The sequence below is a fragment of the Amblyomma americanum genome, chromosome 8 (genome assembly GCF_052857255.1).
Source record: "Amblyomma americanum isolate KBUSLIRL-KWMA chromosome 8, ASM5285725v1, whole genome shotgun sequence".
NCBI lineage: Eukaryota > Metazoa > Arthropoda > Arachnida > Ixodida > Ixodidae > Amblyomma > Amblyomma americanum.
The window spans coordinates 127,984,113-128,003,052 of NC_135504.1; positions in this window are offsets into that span (position 1 = coordinate 127,984,113).

Below are 18,940 nucleotides of genomic sequence, written 5' to 3' on the forward strand. Positions count from 1 at the left end.
CGAGATACATCGTTTTAGATCGAAACTAGCGAGATTTACGCACTTCGATTTTACAAGTCGTGGGATGTGCACGAGAGTAAGCTGTAAACCTTTTCTCTCAGAACTGCACGAAAACGTGTATTCCGGCTCAAAACAACGGAATACATTGTTTTAGATCGAAAGTAGCGAGATTTGCGCACTTCGAGTATACAAGTCGTCGAGAGTGCACGAGAGTAAGCTGTAAACGTTTTCGCTCAGAACTGCACGAAAACGTGTATTCCGGCTCAAAACAACGCATACATCGTATTAGATCGAAACTAGCGAGATTTACGCACTTCGATTTTACAAGTAGTCGAAAGTAAGCTGTAAACTTTTTCTCTCAGAACTGCACGAGAACGTGTATTCCGGCTCAAAACAACGGGATACATCGTTTCAGATCGAAACTAGCGAGATTTACCCACTTCGATTTTACAAGTCAGGGGGAGTGCACGAGAGTAAGCTGTAAACGTTTTCTCTTAGAACTGCACAAAAAAGTATATTCCGGCTCAAAACAACGGGATACATAGTTTTAGATTGAAACAAGCGAGATTTACGCACTTCGATTTTACAAGTCGTCGAGAGTGCACGAGAGTTAGCTGTAAAGGTTTTCTCTCAGAACTGCACGAAAAAGTGTATTCCGGCTCAAAACAACGAGATACATCGTTTTAGATAGAAACTTGCGAGGTTTATGCACTTCGATTTCACAGGTAGTCGAGAGTAAGCTGTAACCTTTTTCTCTCAGAACTGCACGAGAACGTGTACTCCGGCTCAAAACAACGGGATACATCGTTTCAGATCGAAACTAGCGAGATTTACCCACTTCGATTTTACAAGTCAGGGGGAGTGCACGAGAGTAAGCTGTAAACGTTTTCTCTTAGAACTGCACAAAAAAGTATATTCCGGCTCAAAACAACGGGATACATCGTTTCAGATCGAAACTAGCGAGATTTACGCCCTTCGATTTTACAAGTCGTCGAGAGTGCACGAGAGTGCGTTGTAAACTTTTTGTCTCAGAACTGCACGAAAACGTGTATTCCGGCTCAAAACAACGAGATACATCGTTTCAGATCGAAACTAGCGAGATTTACGCACTTCGATTTTCCAAGTCGTCGAGAGTGCACGAGAGTAAGCTGTAATCGTTTTCTCTCAAACATGCACGAAAACATGTATTCCGGCTCAAAACAACAGGATACATCGTTTCAGATCGAAACTAGCGAGATTTACGCACTTCGATTTTACAAGTCCTGGAGAGTGCGCGAGAGTTAGCTGTAAACTTTATTCTCAGAACTGCACGAAAACGTGTATTCCGGCTCAAAACAACGGGATACATCGTTTTAGGATGAAACTAGCGAGATTTACGGACTTCGATTTCACAAGTCGTCGAGAGTGCACGCGAGTAAGCTGTAATAGTTTTCTCTCAAACATGCACGAAAACATGTATTCCGGCTCAAAACAACAGGATACATCGTTTCAGATCGAAACTAGCGAGATTTACGCACTTCGATTTTACAAGTCCTCGAGAGTGCACGAGAGTAAGCTGTAAACGTTTTCTCTCAGAACTGCACGAAAACGTGTATTCCGGCTCAAAACAACGGGACACATCGTTTTAGGTTGAATCTAGCGAGATTTACGGACTTCGGTTTCACAAGTCGTCGAGAGTGCACGAGAGTAAGCTGTAATCGTTTTCTCTCAAACATGCACGAAAACACGTATTCTGGCTCAAAACAACAGGATACATCGTTTCAGATCGAAACTAGCGAGATTTACGCACATCGATTTTACAAGTCGTCGAGAGTGCACGAGAGTAAGCTGTAAACTTTTTCTCTCAGAACTGCACGAAAACGTTTATTCTAGCTCAAAACAACGCATACATCGTATAAGATCGAAACTAGCGAGATTTACGCACTTCGATTTTACAAGTAGTCGAGAGTAAGCTGTAAACTTTTTCTCTCAGAACTGCACGAGAACGTGTATTCCGGCTCAAAACAAAGAGATACATCGTTTTAGATGGAAACTTGCGAGGTTTATGCACTTCAATTTCACAGGTAGTCGAGAGTAAGCTGTAAACGTTTTCTCTCAGAACTGCACGAGAACGTGTATTCCGGCTCAAAACAACGGGATACATCGTTTCAGATCGAAACTAGCGAGATTTACCCACTTCGATTTTACAAGTCAGGGGGAGTGCACGACAGTAAGCTGTAAACGTTTTCTCTTAGAACTGCACAAAAAAGTATATTCCGGCTCAAAACAACGGGATACATCGTTTCAGATCGAAACCAGCGAGATTTACCCACTTCGATTTTACAAGTCAGAGGGAGTGCACGAGAGTAAGCTGTAAACGTTTTCTCTTAGAACTGCACAAAAAATATATTCCTGCTCAAAACAACGGGATACATCGTTTTAGATTGAAACTAGCGAGATTTACGCACTTCGATTTTACAAGTCGTCGAGAGTCCACGAGAGTAAGCTTTAAACACTTTCTCTCAGAACTGGACGAAGACGTGTATTCCGGCTCAAAACAACGAGATACATCGTTTCAGATCGAAACTAGCGAGATTTACGCACTTCGATTTTACAAGTCGTGGGATGTGCACGAGAGTAAGCTGTAAACCTTTTCTCTCAGAACTGCACGAAAACGTGTATTCCGGCTCAAAACAACGGAATACATTGTTTTAGATCGAAAGTAGCGAGATTTGCGCACTTCGAGTATACAAGTCGTCGAGAGTGCACGAGAGTAAGCTGTAAACGTTTTCGCTCAGAACTGCACGAAAACGTGTATTCCGGCTCAAAACAACGCATACATCGTATTAGATCGAAACTAGCGAGATTTACGCACTTCGATTTTACAAGTAGTCGAAAGTAAGCTGTAAACTTTTTCTCTCAGAACTGCACGAGAACGTGTATTCCGGCTCAAAACAACGGGATACATCGTTTCAGATCGAAACTAGCGAGATTTACCCACTTCGATTTTACAAGTCAGGGGGAGTGCACGAGAGTAAGCTGTAAACGTTTTCTCTTAGAACTGCACAAAAAAGTATATTCCGGCTCAAAACAACGGGATACATAGTTTTAGATTGAAACAAGCGAGATTTACGCACTTCGATTTTACAAGTCGTCGAGAGTGCACGAGAGTTAGCTGTAAAGGTTTTCTCTCAGAACTGCACGAAAAAGTGTATTCCGGCTCAAAACAACGAGATACATCGTTTTAGATAGAAACTTGCGAGGTTTATGCACTTCGATTTCACAGGTAGTCGAGAGTAAGCTGTAACATTTTTCTCTCAGAACTGCACGAGAACGTGTACTCCGGCTCAAAACAACGGGATACATCGTTTCAGATCGAAACTAGCGAGATTTACCCACTTCGATTTTACAAGTCAGGGGGAGTGCACGAGAGTAAGCTGTAAACGTTTTCTCTTAGAACTGCACAAAAAAGTATATTCCGGCTCAAAACAACGGGATACATCGTTTCAGATCGAAACTAGCGAGATTTACGCCCTTCGATTTTACAAGTCGTCGAGAGTGCACGAGAGTGCGTTGTAAACTTTTTGTCTCAGAACTGCACGAAAACGTGTATTCCGGCTCAAAACAACGAGATACATCGTTTCAGATCGAAACTAGCGAGATTTACGCACTTCGATTTTCCAAGTCGTCGAGAGTGCACGAGAGTAAGCTGTAATCGTTTTCTCTCAAACATGCACGAAAACATGTATTCCGGCTCAAAACAACAGGATACATCGTTTCAGATCGAAACTAGCGAGATTTACGCACTTCGATTTTACAAGTCCTGGAGAGTGCGCGAGAGTTAGCTGTAAACTTTATTCTCAGAACTGCACGAAAACGTGTATTCCGGCTCAAAACAACGGGATACATCGTTTTAGGATGAAACTAGCGAGATTTACGGACTTCGATTTCACAAGTCGTCGAGAGTGCACGCGAGTAAGCTGTAATAGTTTTCTCTCAAACATGCACGAAAACATGTATTCCGGCTCAAAACAACAGGATACATCGTTTCAGATCGAAACTAGCGAGATTTACGCACTTCGATTTTACAAGTCCTCGAGAGTGCACGAGAGTAAGCTGTAAACGTTTTCTCTCAGAACTGCACGAAAACGTGTATTCCGGCTCAAAACAACGGGACACATCGTTTTAGGTTGAATCTAGCGAGATTTACGGACTTCGGTTTCACAAGTCGTCGAGAGTGCACGAGAGTAAGCTGTAATCGTTTTCTCTCAAACATGCACGAAAACACGTATTCTGGCTCAAAACAACAGGATACATCGTTTCAGATCGAAACTAGCGAGATTTACGCACATCGATTTTACAAGTCGTCGAGAGTGCACGAGAGTAAGCTGTAAACTTTTTCTCTCAGAACTGCACGAAAACGTTTATTCTAGCTCAAAACAACGCATACATCGTATAAGATCGAAACTAGCGAGATTTACGCACTTCGATTTTACAAGTAGTCGAGAGTAAGCTGTAAACTTTTTCTCTCAGAACTGCACGAGAACGTGTATTCCGGCTCAAAACAAAGAGATACATCGTTTTAGATGGAAACTTGCGAGGTTTATGCACTTCAATTTCACAGGTAGTCGAGAGTAAGCTGTAAACGTTTTCTCTCAGAACTGCACGAGAACGTGTATTCCGGCTCAAAACAACGGGATACATCGTTTCAGATCGAAACTAGCGAGATTTACCCACTTCGATTTTACAAGTCAGGGGGAGTGCACGAGAGTAAGCTGTAAACGTTTTCTCTTAGAACTGCACAAAAAAGTATATTCCGGCTCAAAACAACGGGATACATCGTTTCAGATCGAAACTAGCGAGATTTACCCACTTCGATTTTACAAGTCAGAGGGAGTGCACGAGAGTAAGCTGTAAACGTTTTCTCTTAGAACTGCACAAAAAATATATTCCTGCTCAAAACAACGGGATACATCGTTTTAGATTGAAACTAGCGAGATTTACGCACTTCGATTTTACAAGTCGTCGAGAGTCCACGAGAGTAAGCTTTAAACACTTTCTCTCAGAACTGGACGAAGACGTGTATTCCGGCTCAAAACAACGAGATACATCGTTTCAGATCGAAACTAGCGAGATTTACGCACTTCGATTTTACAAGTCGTGGGATGTGCACGAGAGTAAGCTGTAAACCTTTTCTCTCAGAACTGCACGAAAACGTGTATTCCGGCTCAAAACAACGGAATACATTGTTTTAGATCGAAAGTAGCGAGATTTGCGCACTTCGAGTATACAAGTCGTCGAGAGTGCACGAGAGTAAGCTGTAAACGTTTTCGCTCAGAACTGCACGAAAACGTGTATTCCGGCTCAAAACAACGCATACATCGTATTAGATCGAAACTAGCGAGATTTACGCACTTCGATTTTACAAGTAGTCGAAAGTAAGCTGTAAACTTTTTCTCTCAGAACTGCACGAGAACGTGTATTCCGGCTCAAAACAACGGGATACATCGTTTCAGATCGAAACTAGCGAGATTTACCCACTTCGATTTTACAAGTCAGGGGGAGTGCACGAGAGTAAGCTGTAAAGGTTTTCTCTTAGAACTGCACAAAAAAGTATATTCCGGCTCAAAACAACGGGATACATCGTTTTAGATTGAAACAAGCGAGATTTACGCACTTCGATTTTACAAGTCGTCGAGAGTGCACGAGAGTAAGCTGTAAAGGGTTTCTCTCAGAACTGCACGAAAAAGTGTATTCCGGCTCAAAACAACGAGATACTTCGTTTTAGATCAAAACTTGCGAGATTTACGCACTTCGATCTTCCAAGTCGTCGAGAGTAAGCTTTAAACTTTTTCTCTCAGAACTGCACGAAAACGTGTATTCCGGCTCAAAACAAAGCGATACATCGTTTCAGATGAAAACTAGCGAGATTTACCCACTTCAATTTTGCAAGTCGTCGAGAGTGAACGAGAGTACGCTGCAAACTTTTTCTCTCAGATCTGCGCGAAAAATTGAATTCTGGCTCAAAACAACGGGATACATCGTTTCAGATCGAAACAAGCGAGATTTACGCACGTCGATTTTACAAGTCATCGAGAGTGCACGAGAGTAAGCTGTAAACGTTTTCTCTCAAAACTGCACGAAAAAGGGTATTGCGGCTCAAAACAACGAGATACATCGTTTTAGATCGAAACTTGCGAGGTTTATGCACTTTGATTTCACAAGTCGTCGAGAGTAAGCGTAAACTTTTTCTCTCAGAAATGCACGAGAACGCGTATTCCGGCTCAAAACAACGGGATACATCGTTTCAGATCGAAACTAGCGAGATTTACGCCCTTCGATTTTACAAGTCGTCGAGAGTGCACGAGAGTGCGTTGTAAACTTTTTGTCTCAGAACTGCACGAAAACGTGTATTCCGGCTCAAAACAACGAGATACATCGTTTCAGATCGAAACTAGCGAGATTTACGCACTTCGATTTTCCAAGTCGTCGAGAGTGCACGAGAGTAAGCTGTAATCCTTTTCTCTCAAACATGCACGAAAACATGTATTCCGGCTCAAAACAACATGATACATCGTTTCAGATCGAAACTAGCGAGATTTACGCACTTCGATTTTACAAGTCCTGGAGAGTGCGCGAGAGTTAGCTGTAAACTTTATTCTCAGAACTGCACGAAAACGTGTATTCCGGCTCAAAACAACGGGATACATCGTTTTAGGTTGAAACTAGCGAGATTTACGGACTTCGATTTCACAAGTCGTCGCGAGTGCACGCGAGTAAGCTGTAATAGGTTTCTCTCAAACATGCACGAAAACATGTATTCCGGCTCAAAACAACAGGATACATCGTTTCAGATCGAAACTAGCGAGATTTACGCACTTCGATTTTACAAGTCCTCGAGAGTGCACGAGAGTAAGCTGTAAACGTTTTCTCTCAGAACTGCACGAAAACGTGTATTCCGGCTCAAAACAACGGGACACATCGTTTTAGGTTGAATCTAGCGAGATTTACGGACTTCGGTTTCACAAGTCGTCGAGAGTGCACGAGAGTAAGCTGTAATCGTTTTCTCTCAAACATGCACGAAAACACGTATTCTGGCTCAAAACAACAGGATACATCGTTTCAGATCGAAACTAGCGAGATTTACGCACATCAATTTTACAAGTCGTCGAGAGTGCACGAGAGTAAGCTGTAAACTTTTTCTCTCAGAACTGCACGAAAACGTTTATTCTAGCTCAAAACAACGCATACATCGTATAAGATCGAAACTAGCGAGATTTACGCACTTCGATTTTACAAGTAGTCGAGAGTAAGCTGTAAACTTTTTCTCTCAGAACTGCACGAGAACGTGTATTCCGGCTCAAAACAACGGGCTACATCGTTTCAGATCGAAACTAGCGAGATTTACCCACTTCGATTTTACAAGTCAGGGGGAGTGCACGAGAGTAAGCTGTAAACGTTTTCTCTTAGAACTGCACAAAAAAGTATATTCCGGCTGAAAACAACGGGATACATCGTTTTAGATTGAAACTAGCGAGATTTACGCACTTCAATTTTACAAGTCGTCGAGAGTGCACGAGAGTTAGCTGTAAAGGTTTTCTCTCAGAACTGCACGAAAAAGTGTATTCCGGCTCAAAACAAAGAGATACATCGTTTTAGATGGAAACTTGCGAGGTTTATGCACTTCGATTTCACAGGTAGTCGAGAGTAAGCTGTAAACTTTTTCTCTCAGAACTGCACGAGAACGTGTATTCCGGCTCAAAACAACGGGATACATCGTTTCAGATCGAAACTAGCGAGATTTACCCACTTCGATTTTACAAGTCAGGGGGAGTGCACGAGAGTAAGCTGTAAACGTTTTCTCTTAGAACTGCACAAAAAAGTATATTCCGGCTCAAAACAACGGGATACATCGTTTCAGATCGAAACTAGCGAGATTTACCCACTTCGATTTTACAAGTCAGAGGGAGTGCACGAGAGTAAGCTGTAAACGTTTTCTCTTAGAACTGCACAAAAAATATATTCCTGCTCAAAACAACGGGATACATCGTTTTAGATTGAAACTAGCGAGATTTACGCACTTCGATTTTACAAGTCGTCGAGAGTCCACGAGAGTAAGGTTTAAACACTTTCTCTCAGAACTGGACGAAGACGTGTATTCCGGCTCAAAACAACTAGATACATCGTTTCAGATCGAAACTAGCGAGATTTACGCACTTCGATTTTACAAGTCGTGGGATGTGCACGAGAGTAAGCTGTAAACCTTTTCTCTCAGAACTGCACGAAAACGTGTATTCCGGCTCAAAACAACGGAATACATCGTTTCAGATCGAAAGTAGCGAGATTTGCGCACTTCGAGTATACAAGTCGTCGAGAGTGCACGAGAGTAAGCTGTAAACGTTTTCTCTTAGAACTGCACAAAAAAGTATATTCCGGCTCAAAACAACGGGATACATCGTTTCAGATCGAAACTAGCGAGATTTACGCCCTTCGATTTTACAAGTCGTCGAGAGTGCACGAGAGTGCGTTGTAAACGTTTTGTCTCAGAACTGCACGAAAACGTGTATTGCGGCTCAAAACAACGAGATAAATCGTTTCAGATCGAATCTAGCGAGATTTACGGACTTCGATTTTCCAAGTCGTCGAGAGTGCACGAGAGTAAGCTGTAATCGTTTTCTCTCAAACATGCACGAAAACATGTATTCCGGCTCAAAACAACAGGATACATCGTTTCAGATCGAAACTAGCGAGATTTACGCACTTCGATTTTACAAGTCCTGGAGAGTGCGCGAGAGTTAGCTGTAAACTTTTTCTCTCAGAACTTCACGAGAACGCGTATTCCGGCTCAAAACAACGGGATACATCGTTTCAGATCGAAACTAGCGAGATCTACGCCCTTCGATTTTACAAGTCGTCGAGAGTGCACGAGAGTGCGTTGTAAACGTTTTCGCTCAGAACTGCACGAAAACGTGTATTCCGGCTCAAAACAACGCATACATCGTATTAGATCGAAACTAGCGAGATTTACGCACTTCGATTTTACAAGTAGTCGAAAGTAAGCTGTAAACTTTTTCTCCCAGAACTGCACGAGAACGTGTATTCCGGCTCAAAACAACGGGATACATCGTTTCAGATCGAAACTAGCGAGATTTACCCACTTCGATTTTACAAGTCAGGGGGAGTGCACGAGAGTAAGCTGTAAACGTTTTCTTTTAGAACTGCACAAAAAAGTATATTCCGGCTCAAAACAACGGGATACATCGTTTTAGATTGAAACAAGCGAGATTTACGCACTTCGATTTTACAAGTCGTCGAGAGTGCACGAGAGTAAGCTGTAAAGGGTTTCTGTCAGAACTGCACGAAAAAGTGTATTCCGGCTCAAAACAACGAGATACTTCGTTTTAGATCAAAACTTGCGAGATTTACGCACTTCGATTTTGCAAGTCGTCGAGAGTGAACGAGAGTATGCTGCAAACTTTTTCTCTCAGATCTGCGCGAAAAATTGAATTCCGGCTCAAAACAACGGGATACATCGTTTCAGATCGAAACTAGCGAGATTTACCCACTTCGATTTTACAAGTCAGGGGGAGTGCACGAGAGTAAGCTGTAAACGTTTTCTCTTAGAACTGCACAAAAAAGTATATTCCGGCTCAAAACAACGGGATACATCGTTTTAGATTGAAACAAGCGAGATTTACGCACTTCGATTTTACAAGTCGTCGAGAGTGCACGAGAGTTAGCTGTAAAGGTTTTCGCTCAGAACTGCACGAAAAAGTGTATTCCGGCTCAAAACAACGAGATACATCGTTTTAGATGGAAACTTGCGAGGTTTATGCACTTCGATTTCACAGGTAGTCGAGAGTAAGCTGTAACCTTTTTCTCTCAGAACTGCACGAGAACGTGTATTCCGGCTCAAAACAACGGGATACATCGTTTCAGATCGAAACTAGCGAGATTTACCCACTTCGATTTTACAAGTCAGGGGGAGTGCACGAGAGTAAGCTGTAAACGTTTTCTCTTAGAACTGCACAAAAAAGTATATTCCGGCTCAAAACAACGGGATACATCGTTTCAGATCGAAACTAGCGAGATTTACGCCCTTCGATTTTACAAGTCGTCGAGAGTGCACGAGAGTGCGTTGTAAACTTTTTGTCTCAGAACTGCACGAAAACGTGTATTCCGGCTCAAAACAACGAGATACATCGTTTCAGATCGAAACTAGCGAGATTTACGCACTTCGATTTTCCAAGTCGTCGAGAGTGCACGAGAGTAAGCTGTAATCGTTTTCTCTCAAACATGCACGAAAACATGTATTCCGGCTCAAAACAACAGGATACATCGTTTCAGATCGAAACTAGCGAGATTTACGCACTTCGATTTTACAAGTCCTGGAGAGTGCGCGAGAGTTAGCTGTAAACTTTATTCTCAGAACTGCACGAAAACGTGTATTCCGGCTCAAAACAACGGGATACATCGTTTTAGGATGAAACTAGCGAGATTTACGGACTTCGATTTCACAAGTCGTCGAGAGTGCACGCGAGTAAGCTGTAATAGTTTTCTCTCAAACATGCACGAAAACATGTATTCCGGCTCAAAACAACAGGATACATCGTTTCAGATCGAAACTAGCGAGATTTACGCACTTCGATTTTACAAGTCCTCGAGAGTGCACGAGAGTAAGCTGTAAACGTTTTCTCTCAGAACTGCACGAAAACGTGTATTCCGGCTCAAAACAACGGGACACATCGTTTTAGGTTGAATCTAGCGAGATTTACGGACTTCGGTTTCACAAGTCGTCGAGAGTGCACGAGAGTAAGCTGTAATCGTTTTCTCTCAAACATGCACGAAAACACGTATTCTGGCTCAAAACAACAGGATACATCGTTTCAGATCGAAACTAGCGAGATTTACGCACATCGATTTTACAAGTCGTCGAGAGTGCACGAGAGTAAGCTGTAAACTTTTTCTCTCAGAACTGCACGAAAACGTTTATTCTAGCTCAAAACAACGCATACATCGTATAAGATCGAAACTAGCGAGATTTACGCACTTCGATTTTACAAGTAGTCGAGAGTAAGCTGTAAACTTTTTCTCTCAGAACTGCACGAGAACGTGTATTCCGGCTCAAAACAAAGAGATACATCGTTTTAGATGGAAACTTGCGAGGTTTATGCACTTCGATTTCACAGGTAGTCGAGAGTAAGCTGTAAACGTTTTCTCTCAGAACTGCACGAGAACGTGTATTCCGGCTCAAAACAACGGGATACATCGTTTCAGATCGAAACTAGCGAGATTTACCCACTTCGATTTTACAAGTCAGGGGGAGTGCACGAGAGTAAGCTGTAAACGTTTTCTCTTAGAACTGCACAAAAAAGTATATTCCGGCTCAAAACAACGGGATACATCGTTTCAGATCGAAACTAGCGAGATTTACGCCCTTCGATTTTACAAGTCGTCGAGAGTGCACGAGAGTGCGTTGTAAACGTTTTGTCTCAGAACTGCACGAAAACGTGTATTGCGGCTCAAAACAACGAGATAAATCGTTTCAGATCGAATCTAGCGAGATTTACGGACTTCGATTTTCCAAGTCGTCGAGAGTGCACGAGAGTAAGCTGTAATCGTTTTCTCTCAAACATGCACGAAAACATGTATTCCGGCTCAAAACAACAGGATACATCGTTTCAGATCGAAACTAGCGAGATTTACGCACTTCGATTTTACAAGTCCTGGAGAGTGCGCGAGAGTTAGCTGTAAACTTTTTCTCTCAGAACTGCACGAGAACGCGTATTCCGGCTCAAAACAACGGGATACATCGTTTCAGATCAAAACTAGCGAGATTTACGCCCTTCGATTTTACAAGTCGTCGAGAGTGCACGAGAGTGCGTTGTAAACGTTTTCGCTCAGAACTGCACGAAAACGTGTATTCCGGCTCAAAACAACGCATACATCGTATTAGATCGAAACTAGCGAGATTTACGCACTTCGATTTTACAAGTAGTCGAAAGTAAGCTGTAAACTTTTTCTCCCAGAACTGCACGAGAACGTGTATTCCGGCTCAAAACAACGGGATACATCGTTTCAGATCGAAACTAGCGAGATTTACCCACTTCGATTTTACAAGTCAGGGGGAGTGCACGAGAGTAAGCTGTAAACGTTTTCTTTTAGAACTGCACAAAAAAGTATATTCCGGCTCAAAACAACGGGATACATCGTTTTAGATTGAAACAAGCGAGATTTACGCACTTCGATTTTACAAGTCGTCGAGAGTGCACGAGAGTTAGCTGTAAAGGTTTTCTCTCAGAACTGCACGATAAAAAGTGTATTCCGGCTCAAAACAACGAGATACATCGTTTTAGATGGAAACTTGCGAGGTTTATGCACTTCGATTTCACAGGTAGTCGAGAGTAAGCTGTAACCTTTTTCTCTCAGAACTGCACGAGAACGTGTATTCCGGCTGAAAACAACGGGATACATCGTTTCAGATCGAAACTAGCGAGATTTACGCCCTTCGATTTTACAAGTCGTCGACAGTGCACGAGAGTGCGTTGTAAACTTTTTGTCTCAGAACTGCACGAAAACGTGTATTCCGGCTCAAAACAACGAGATACATCGTTTCAGATCGAAACTAGCGAGATTTACGCACTTCGATTTTCCAAGTCGTCGAGAGTGCACGAGAGTAAGCTGTAATCGTTTTCTCTCAAACATGCACGAAAACATGTATTCCGGCTCAAAACAACAGGATACATCGTTTCAGATCGAAACTAGCGAGATTTACGCACTTCGATTTTACAAGTCCTGGAGAGTGCGCGAGAGTTAGCTGTAAACTTTATTCTCAGAACTGCACGAAAACGTGTATTCCGGCTCAAAACAACGGGATACATCGTTTTAGGATGAAACTAGCGAGATTTACGGACTTCGATTTCACAAGTCGTCGAGAGTGCACGCGAGTAAGCTGTAATAGTTTTCTCTCAAACATGCACGAAAACATGTATTCCGGCTCAAAACAACAGGATACATCGTTTCAGATCGAAACTAGCGAGATTTACGCACTTCGATTTTACAAGTCCTCGAGAGTGCACGAGAGTAAGCTGTAAACGTTTTCTCTCAGAACTGCACGAAAACGTGTATTCCGGCTCAAAACAACGGGACACATCGTTTTAGGTTGAATCTAGCGAGATTTACGGACTTCGGTTTCACAAGTCGTCGAGAGTGCACGAGAGTAAGCTGTAATCGTTTTCTCTCAAACATGCACGAAAACACGTATTCTGGCTCAAAACAACAGGATACATCGTTTCAGATCGAAACTAGCGAGATTTACGCACATCGATTTTACAAGTCGTCGAGAGTGCACGAGAGTAAGCTGTAAACTTTTTCTCTCAGAACTGCACGAAAACGTTTATTCTAGCTCAAAACAACGCATACATCGTATAAGATCGAAACTAGCGAGATTTACGCACTTCGATTTTACAAGTAGTCGAGAGTAAGCTGTAAACTTTTTCTCTCAGAACTGCACGAGAACGTGTATTCCGGCTCAAAACAAAGAGATACATCGTTTTAGATGGAAACTTGCGAGGTTTATGCACTTCGATTTCACAGGTAGTCGAGAGTAAGCTGTAAACGTTTTCTCTCAGAACTGCATGAGAACGTGTATTCCGGCTCAAAACAACGGGATACATCGTTTCAGATCGAAACTAGCGAGATTTACCCACTTCGATTTTACAAGTCAGGGGGAGTGCACGAGAGTAAGCTGTAAACGTTTTCTCTTAGAACTGCACAAAAAAGTATATTCCGGCTCAAAACAACGGGATACATCGTTTCAGATCGAAACTAGCGAGATTTACCCACTTCGATTTTACAAGTCAGAGGGAGTGCACGAGAGTAAGCTGTAAACGTTTTCTCTTAGAACTGCACAAAAAATATATTCCTGCTCAAAACAACGGGATACATCGTTTTAGATTGAAACTAGCGAGATTTACGCACTTCGATTTTACAAGTCGTCGAGAGTCCACGAGAGTAAGCTTTAAACACTTTCTCTCAGAACTGGACGAAGACGTGTATTCCGGCTCAAAACAACGAGATACATCGTTTCAGATCGAAACTAGCGAGATTTACGCACTTCGATTTTACAAGTCGTGGGATGTGCACGAGAGTAAGCTGTAAACCTTTTCTCTCAGAACTGCACGAAAACGTGTATTCCGGCTCAAAACAACGGAATACATTGTTTTAGATCGAAAGTAGCGAGATTTGCGCACTTCGAGTATACAAGTCGTCGAGAGTGCACGAGAGTAAGCTGTAAACGTTTTCGCTCAGAACTGCACGAAAACGTGTATTCCGGCTCAAAACAACGCATACATCGTATTAGATCGAAACTAGCGAGATTTACGCACTTCGATTTTACAAGTAGTCGAAAGTAAGCTGTAAACTTTTTCTCTCAGAACTGCACGAGAACGTGTATTCCGGCTCAAAACAACGGGATACATCGTTTCAGATCGAAACTAGCGAGATTTACCCACTTCGATTTTACAAGTCAGGGGGAGTGCACGAGAGTAAGCTGTAAACGTTTTCTCTTAGAACTGCACAAAAAAGTATATTCCGGCTCAAAACAACGGGATACATCGTTTTAGATTGAAACAAGCGAGATTTACGCACTTCGATTTTACAAGTCGTCGAGAGTGCACGAGAGTAAGCTGTAAAGGGTTTCTTTCAGAACTGCACGAAAAAGTGTATTCCGGCTCAAAACAACGAGATACTTCGTTTTAGATCAAAACTTGCGAGATTTACGCACTTCGATCTTCCAAGTCGTCGAGAGTAAGCTTTAAACTTTTTCTCTCAGAACTGCACGAAAACGTGTATTCCGGCTCAAAACAAAGCGATACATCGTTTCAGATGAAAACTAGCGAGATTTACCCACTTCAATTTTGCAAGTCGTCGAGAGTGAACGAGAGTATGCTGCAAACTTTTTCTCTCAGATCTGCGCGAAAAATTGAATTCTGGCTCAAAACAACGGGATACATCGTTTCAGATCGAAACAAGCGAGATTTACGCACGTCGATTTTACAAGTCATCGAGAGTGCACGAGAGTAAGCTGTAAACGTTTTCTCTCAAAACTGCACGAAAAAGGGTATTGCGGCTCAAAACAACGAGATACATCGTTTTAGATCGAAACTTGCGAGGTTTAAGCACTTTGATTTCACAAGTCGTCGAGAGTAAGCGTAAACTTTTTCTCTCAGAACTGCACGAGAACGCGTATTCCGGCTCAAAACAACGGGATACATCGTTTCAGATCGAAACTAGCGAGATTTACGCCCTTCGATTTTACAAGTCGTCGAGAGTGCACGAGAGTGCGTTGTAAACTTTTTGTCTCAGAACTGCACGAAAACGTGTATTCCGGCTCAAAACAACGAGATACATCGTTTCAGATCGAAACTAGCGAGATTTACGCACTTCGATTTTCCAAGTCGTCGAGAGTGCACGAGAGTAAGCTGTAATCCTTTTCTCTCAAACATGCACAAAAACATGTATTCCGGCTCAAAACAACATGATACATCGCTTCAGATCGAAACTAGCGAGATTTACGCACTTCGATTTTACAAGTCCTGGAGAGCGCGCGAGAGTTAGCTGTAAACTTTATTCTCAGAACTGCACGAAAACGTGTATTCCGGCTCAAAACAACGGGATACATCGTTTTAGGTTGAAACTAGCGAGATTTACGGACTTCGATTTCACAAGTCGTCGAGAGTGCACGCGAGTAAGCTGTAATAGGTTTCTCTCAAACATGCACGAAAACATGTATTCCGGCTCAAAACAACAGGATACATCGTTTCAGATCGAAACTAGCGAGATTTACGCACTTCGATTTTACAAGTCCTCGAGAGTGCACGAGAGTAAGCTGTAAACGTTTTCTCTCAGAACTGCACGAAAACGTGTATTCCGGCTCAAAACAACGGGACACATCGTTTTAGGTTGAATCTAGCGAGATTTACGGACTTCGGTTTCACAAGTCGTCGAGAGTGCACGAGAGTAAGCTGTAATCGTTTTCTCTCAAACATGCACGAAAACACGTATTCTGGCTCAAAACAACAGGATACATCGTTTCAGATCGAAACTAGCGAGATTTACGCACATCGATTTTACAAGTCGTCGAGAGTGCACGAGAGTAAGCTGTAAACTTTTTCTCTCAGAACTGCACGAAAACGTTTATTCTAGCTCAAAACAACGCATACATCGTATAAGATCGAAACTAGCGAGATTTACGCACTTCGATTTTACAAGTAGTCGAGAGTAAGCTGTAAACTTTTTCTCTCAGAACTGCACGAGAACGTGTATTCCGGCTCAAAACAACGGGCTACATCGTTTCAGATCGAAACTAGCGAGATTTACCCACTTCGATTTTACAAGTCAGGGGGAGTGCACGAGAGTAAGCTGTAAACGTTTTCTCTTAGAACTGCACAAAAAAGTATATTCCGGCTGAAAACAACGGGATACATCGTTTTAGATTGAAACTAGCGAGATTTACGCACTTCAATTTTACAAGTCGTCGAGAGTGCACGAGAGTTAGCTGTAAAGGTTTTCTCTCAGAACTGCACGAAAAAGTGTATTCCGGCTCAAAACAAAGAGATACATCGTTTTAGATGGAAACTTGCGAGGTTTATGCACTTCGATTTCACAGGTAGTCGAGAGTAAGCTGTAAACTTTTTCTCTCAGAACTGCACGAGAACGTGTATTCCGGCTCAAAACAACGGGATACATCGTTTCAGATCGAAACTAGCGAGATTTACCCACTTCGATTTTACAAGTCAGGGGGAGTGCACGAGAGTAAGCTGTAAACGTTTTCTCTTAGAACTGCACAAAAAAGTATATTCCGGCTCAAAACAACGGGATACATCGTTTCAGATCGAAACTAGCGAGATTTACCCACTTCGATTTTACAAGTCAGAGGGAGTGCACGAGAGTAAGCTGTAAACGTTTTCTCTTAGAACTGCACAAAAAATATATTCCTGCTCAAAACAACGGGATACATCGTTTTAGATTGAAACTAGCGAGATTTACGCACTTCGATTTTACAAGTCGTCGATCGTCCACGAGAGTAAGGTTTAAACACTTTCTCTCAGAACTGGACGAAGACGTGTATTCCGGCTCAAAACAACTAGATACATCGTTTCAGATCGAAACTAGCGAGATTTACGCACTTCGATTTTACAAGTCGTGGGATGTGCACGAGAGTAAGCTGTAAACCTTTTCTCTCAGAACTGCACGAAAACGTGTATTCCGGCTCAAAACAACGGAATACATCGTTTCAGATCGAAAGTAGCGAGATTTGCGCACTTCGAGTATACAAGTCGTCGAGAGTGCACGAGAGTAAGCTGTAAACGTTTTCTCTTAGAACTGCACAAAAAAGTATATTCCGGCTCAAAACAACGGGATACATCGTTTCAGATCGAAACTAGCGAGATTTACGCCCTTCGATTTTACAAGTCGTCGAGAGTGCACGAGAGTGCGTTGTAAACGTTTTGTCTCAGAACTGCACGAAAACGTGTATTGCGGCTCAAAACAACGAGATAAATCGTTTCAGATCGAATCTAGCGAGATTTACGGACTTCGATTTTCCAAGTCGTCGAGAGTGCACGAGAGTAAGCTGTAATCGTTTTCTCTCAAACATGCACGAAAACATGTATTCCGGCTCAAAACAACAGGATACATCGTTTCAGATCGAAACTAGCGAGATTTACGCACTTCGATTTTACAAGTCCTGGAGAGTGCGCGAGAGTTAGCTGTAAACTTTTTCTCTCAGAACTGCACGAGAACGCGTATTCCGGCTCAAAACAACGGGATACATCGTTTCAGATCGAAACTAGCGAGATTTACGCCCTTCGATTTTACAAGTCGTCGAGAGTGCACGAGAGTGCGTTGTAAACGTTTTCGCTCAGAACTGCACGAAAACGTGTATTCCGGCTCAAAACAACGCATACATCGTATTAGATCGAAACTAGCGAGATTTACGCACTTCGATTTTACAAGTAGTCGAAAGTAAGCTGTAAACTTTTTCTCCCAGAACTGCACGAGAACGTGTATTCCGGCTCAAAACAACGGGATACATCGTTTCAGATCGAAACTAGCGAGATTTACCCACTTCGATTTTACAAGTCAGGGGGAGTGCACGAGAGTAAGCTGTAAACGTTTTCTTTTAGAACTGCACAAAAAAGTATATTCCGGCTCAAAACAACGGGATACATCGTTTTAGATTGAAACAAGCGAGATTTACGCACTTCGATTTTACAAGTCGTCGAGAGTGCACGAGAGTAAGCTGTAAAGGGTTTCTCTCAGAACTGCACGAAAAAGTGTATTCCGGCTCAAAACAACGAGATACTTCGTTTTAGATCAAAACTTGCGAGATTTACGCACTTCGATTTTGCAAGTCGTCGAGAGTGAACGAGAGTATGCTGCAAACTTTTTCTCTCAGATCTGCGCGAAAAATTGAATTCCGGCTCAAAACAACGGGATACATCGTTTCAGATCGAAACGAGCGAGATTTACACACGTCGATTTTACAAGTCATCGAGAGTGCACGAGAGTAAGCTGTAAACGTTTTCTCTCAAAACTGCACGAAAAAGGGTATTCCGGCTCAAAACAACGAGATACATCGTTTTAGATCGAAACTTGCGAGGTTTATGCACTTTGATTTCACAAGTCGTCGAGAGTAAGCGTAAACTTTTTCTCTCAGAACTGCACGAGAACGCGTATTCCGGCTCAAAACAACTGGATACATCGTTTCAGATCGAAACTAGCGAGATTTACGCCCTTCGATTTTACAAGTCGTCGAGAGTGCACGAGAGTGCGTTGTAAACTTTTTGTCTCAGAACTGCACGAAAACGTGTATTCCGGCTCAAAACAACGAGATACATCGTTTCAGATCGAAACTAGCGAGATTTACGCACTTCGATTTTCCAAGTCGTCGAGAGTG